The 6,000-nt window shown below is 38.6% G+C and overlaps 1 protein-coding gene across 1 annotated transcript in view; it reads left to right on the forward strand.

Annotated features, from left to right (window-relative positions):
- astn1 (astrotactin 1) overlaps positions 1-6,000 on the forward strand; it is a gene marked incomplete at both ends in the record, with an annotated part of 706,990 nt that overhangs the window by 458,523 nt on the left and 242,467 nt on the right. The gene's annotated exons all lie outside the window — the stretch shown is intronic.

Below are 6,000 nucleotides of genomic sequence, written 5' to 3' on the forward strand. Positions count from 1 at the left end.
ACCCTCTCTCTCCTTTTTCTTCCATTTCCCATTTTAGCTCATCATATTTCAACAGCAGAAACCGGAGGGGTGGGGCTTCATGGTTCTGACATCCCATAGCTAAAGCTACACATCTCTCACCACCCAGTGGTGGAAAGTAACGAAGTACATTTACACTGCTGGAGTATTTCCAATTTTCAGTACTTTTACTTCTACTCCACTACATCTCAGAGGCAAATATTGTACTTTTACTCCACTACAATTATTTGAAAACTTTAGTTACTAGTTACTTTACAGATATAGTACATTATAAAACATACATTAACCACTTTAGCCTGTTTTATACATAGGCTATTTGAAAATAGCCAAGCATGTAGAGCTGCTATTTTCAAACATTTGTGTACTTTTACTTGGTACTATAATTACATTTGATACCAATACTTTCATACTTTTACTCAAGTACTATTTTTTTCCCCAGACTTTTACTTGTAACAGAGTACTTCTGCATTGCAGTATTGATACTTTTACTTGAGTAAAACATTTGAGTACTTTGTCCACCACCACACACACACCACTGTGTGTGTCTCTGGTTTCGGTGGCTCTGTGATAATGTGATTTTGTGCGGAGCAACAGTGAGCGTGAGTGTTTTGGCGGTGCTGAGATATTGATGCATGCGTCTCACTGGAATGTATGTAATGTAATGGAACACTGGGAGCTTGACTTGATGTTAAGTGTTTTTAACTGATAAGGCGGGAGGTCCAGCTAGGTTCAGCCAATAGAAACAAACCAGAGGAAACACAGGAAAATTGTTAATGCACACATTTGTCTCCCTGTCTTTTCAGAGAGAGAATGGCAACGTGCGCGCACGCACGCACGCGCGCGCGCGCGCGCGCACACACACACACACACACACACACACACACACACACACACACACACACACACACACACACACACACACACACACACACACACACACACACACACACACACACACACATTTAGAAACGTTGTATTCAAGTCAATACATATTTAACTATTGTGATATTTGTGTTTAATTTCATATGGTGAAATATTGTTTGATAATTATTATTTTAATACGGTTCACTTTGTCTTTTATATAAATATAGCCTTGTCACCACAGGCCATAACCATCTTGACAGAGTAAATTAGGCTTATTTAAATACAAGCTATTTTTTCCCACCCTGGGTAAAAAGTGTCATTTCAGCTCAGGTCTCTGTTAGGACACAAAGTCCCTCAGGGACACTGATGGCTCTAAATTAAATACAGTATAAAAAACAAAGAACCCTGCAGGCTTGAGCCACTTGAACCCCAGCATCTATTATTGTCACACTATTCTAACAGTTGGCTAAAATACTGTAGTATATCAATTCATTCAATATCAAGTTTATCATGCACAGTAATATACATATGCTGCTATGCTTACACACCTTTATATCTTATCTCTGGTACCATTTGTAAATATGGAGATAATTAGTCTCTTGTTTTCTTGTTTTCTTTTGGTACTTCTCCCCCCCCCCCCCCCCCCCCCCCCCGGGTGAAAAAGTGGGTGAAATTCTTTGTAGAGGCTGCCAGCATTATTTGCAGAGTTTCAAGAAAGGAGGAAAGCATAGAAAAGGAAAGAAACAGGAAGACGGTTCTGATATTGTGTCAATATGAGCGGGTGTAAAAATATACATGTTGCGTGCAGCATGGTTGAAAATAGCGCTGGGATGATGAGGCAACAGCAAATAGCAGTGGAATCAGTTTGTCCCAGAATAGAAGAGCTCCACACTGCACTGCAATCCATGAGAAAAACCTACAAGACAATGTTCTCCTTGAGATATACGACTAAAATGATGACTGCAGACGATCTCAACATATAAACAATATAGCGCACATAACGAAAGACGTTACAGGAGTTTTAACCCATTCAAATCTGTGTAACCACCATTATTTTATACTGGCTATTCAAAAATAGCAGATCTACAAGCTCGTAGCGCGGCACCGAGTGCTGCACTACGAGCTTGTAGATCTGCTATTTTGTGCATATCTTGCGAATATGTTGTTTATACATAGGCTACTGTATATGTTTTTTAAAGCGATTTTTTTTTTACTCAAATCTTTGCTTCTGGGAATGTCTTCTAAATCCTAACAGTTTTTTTTTCTGTTTTACGTATGTTGCTACAATATCAGTGGTGCTCATACCTTTTTCCATGTCAAGGACCCCCCAAAATGATATGTATTCGGCCGCGGACCCCCCATGCAGAAGCAAAGATTTTCCATGATTTTCCAAAAAATAGCAGCACTCGGTGCCGCACTATGAGCTTGTAGATCTGCTATTTTTTTTGAGTAGCCCAAGAAATCTAAAATGACACAGATGCGTTCCCGTATTGAATGGATTAAAGAGGCTGAATTGAATTAGTGAAAAAGTTATATTTCTTCTGTCTGAAGTGGTATTGTTAGTTGTGTGGAGAACAAAAGACAAGCCGTAATTTCCCATGGCTCATCATTTATGTATCTACCCAAAAATGGTTCTCAATTCTTTCATACAGGTGTTAAAAACTGTGATTTCCCCGGGCAGTATCAAAGATAAGTTGAAGTACTTGTGCTTAATTACATTACGGCTAGCAATTACACTGCCTTGCCTTTTTTCACAGCCTAATTTCCCAGATCCACCAGTTCCTGGGAATGATGACACAGCAAAAAACATGTTACTCCAACGCTGAGTGTTTTAGGTACTGGGTAATTACAAAAGAAGATCCAACGAGACACTGGAAAGTAAAGATCCATCACACCATGACATCATCACCGTCGGACAGAAGCCTTGCACGTCCAAAACTGTTGCTTTTAACCCTTTCAATCCTGGAACGCACCTGTGTCATTTTAACCGATAAGACCCCGTCACCCCAGGGTCGTTTTTATTCCATAACTGTTGGTTCACTTTACAGAACCATCATTTTATGGATGGTTCTACTGCTGTTAGAACCATCATTCTATGGATGGTTCTACTGCTTTTAGAACCATCATTCTATGGATGGTTCTACTACTTTTCCCCAAAAATAAATGCTTCAAAGTGTGTGTAAACTAACTAAGTACATGTGTAAAGTTGACTGGAGGTCAAGGCTCCAAAAACAGTCAGAGATGCTATTTTGGGGTTTTTATTTCTCCCACTTCTCCCTCACCAAACTGCAGTGCAGCTTTGTACAGTGCAAACACAGATATTCGAATAGCAAAAAATAACAATGGTCAAAAACACAAACATAGAGAACTTAGGAAATTCTTAATGCAAAACTTTTTATAGGACACAAACAGAGGAACCAATTAACCTTCAAAAATAGCTTATCTACAAGCTGACAAATATCTCATGAATAACCCAACACATACATGGATATTAAACTTTTAAACTAAACACCATTTTGTGTTTGAATTGACTTCACATTGTGAAACACCCCTCCTCCTCTGCAGTACATGGTACCTTCCACTTGGGCACTCCCCTACTTAAGCTGAATGGTTTGTTCCTGCTCTGTTTGTCAGTTCCTCATTCCACCCAGAGAGGGCCAGCACTGCAGAGGAGTTACAGGTGACAAACAATGAGCATCAACTCCTTTTAACACAGGTTACAATAAACTGAATGTTTTACCCCTGTAAAGTCTTTTGTGTATCATTTGTGCATTTGTGAATGCATTTGTGGGATAAGCCTAAGCCACCCCCTATTGTTGTGTTTATTGAGCTATACTTGGTTGTTTATTTTTGTCAGTCAAAGAGAAGTTGATGTTTATGTGTTTAAACTGTCTTGTTGCAGGTGAGATATGATAAAGTGGGTTAACTGAGACATATGAAGTAGAATATGACCAGGGGGTATTTTGATGGTGGAAAAGTTGGCCGTTTTGACTCCACAATGTTTGTTTGGTAGTAATTGTCCTCCATGCTGGCAGCTTAGCTTAGCCTACTAGCTTAGCAGCTAAAGCTAACTTCAGGTAGTGACTACAGCGGCCCCAAGCTGCTTGATTGATTGATGTACTTTATTTAGTAAGACATGAGAATAGTACATAACAGTACATGGAAGTACAAATATACAATACAAGGTCTACTAAACTGGAATAAGACTCATTAAGCACTGAGCTTGTTTAAGATGAGATCCCCATGCACACACATCATGATGACATAAGAGACAGACAGATATACACACTACTATACAGAATGTCATACAATCAGCTTACAGGTTACTGGTATGAAGAGAGAAAAATATGTACAAAAGAAGAGAGAGGGTGGGAGGGGTAGGTTAGGACTACAAACATGGGGTAGGTTAGGACTTGGACAGGGGCCATTTTTGAATTGCAGCCTCCTGAAGGTGTATCTTTAGGGCAGTTTTGAAAGTGAGTAGGGTTTTACACTCCTTTACTCCTTTTGGTAGGGCTTTCCACATGTTTGATGAATAGCATGAGAACGAGTTCATTCCCTTGAGCCAAATCTGGGTTGAACATGATTTGTGGAGCTTCCTCTGTGCTACTGTGTGACTCTAGCTGTGAATAATTAATTAATTCTACCCCACAATAATAGTAATACTAATTTGCAACAGAACTATTTGGTGCCATTGATGTTATTTTGTGTAAAACTGATTTTTGTATGAATGTGATGTTATTTCTGTTTATGTATGATTCAGTATGTCCAATTACAGTATAACTGTCAGTCAAAGAGAATGACCTAGTACATCCTGTCAATGAACCAGACTGGACAGAAACGTGTCTAATTCATGTTTGTGTTTTAAACTGTCTTGTTGCAGTAAAAAAGATGAACTTAAATCACACTGATATGGACTCCTTCATTCATTGAAGTGTGTAACACATTCAACAGTATCAGTGGTGGAAAGTAACTAAGTACATTTGCTTAAGTACTGTACAATGTTGAGGTCTTTGTGCTTTACTTGAGTATTTCCCTTCTACTCCACTACATCTCCGAGGCAAATATTGTACTTTTACTCCACTGCAATTATTTGAAAACTTTTATGAAACATACATTAACCACTCCAGCCCAATTTTATACATATGGCTATTTGAAAATAGCAGATCTACAAGTTCACAATGTGTCGCATCGCGACACGTTGTGAGCTTGTAGATCGTCTATTTTCAAAGTTTTTAGTACTTTTACTTTTGGTACTTTAAGTACATTTTGATACTGATACTTTTGTACTTTTACTGAAGTAAATGTTTAATTCCGGACTTGTACTTGTACCAGAGTACTTCTACATTGCAGTATTGATACTTTTACTTAAATAAAACATCTGAGTACTTTTTCCACCACTGAACGGTATTGACATTATAGTATTGATATTATGTTAGGACATATCTGCAACGCAACCCACAGTCACTTCAAACAGTTACTTCCAAACCGGCCGGTGGTCTTGATTATTAATCGGACACAGCTGTGTGGTGTGTGTGTGTGTGTGTGTGTGTGTGTGTGTGTGTGTGTGTGTGCGCGCGCTCACGTACGTGCACTGTCCTTAACCCGTGTATCTGTGTGTATAGTGCACGGGTTGCCCCGTGACAAGATGTACTCAAATACTGCACATAAGTACAATTTGGAGGTATTGATTACTTTACTGGATGCAGTATTTCCAAATGTCAGTACTTCCACTTCTACTTTACTACTCACTACACTGACTGCAAATATTGAACTTTTTACTCTACTACAAGTAGATTGTGATTATTATTACAAAACATACATTAACCACTTCAACCCTATACTGTATACATTTCGGCAATTTGAAAATAGCAGATCTGCAAGCTCACAATGCATCGCATTGTGAGCTTGTAGATCTGCTATTTTCAAAAGATGTTTTATCCATTTTTTTCCATTTGAAAACGTGTTCAATGGGACCGTCTGCATAATGATGAATACTTTGAATGTTGGTACATTAAGTGTACGTTTTGACACCAATACTTTTGTACTGTTACTCAAGTACATTTTCAATACCGAACTCGCACTTGTAACAGACTATTGCTACAATAGTGTACTGAT

This window comes from Gymnoscopelus microlampas, assembly GCF_963454915.1.
Source record: "Gymnoscopelus microlampas genome assembly, chromosome: 5".
In the NCBI taxonomy this organism is placed as follows: Eukaryota; Metazoa; Chordata; class Actinopteri; order Myctophiformes; family Myctophidae; genus Gymnoscopelus; species Gymnoscopelus microlampas.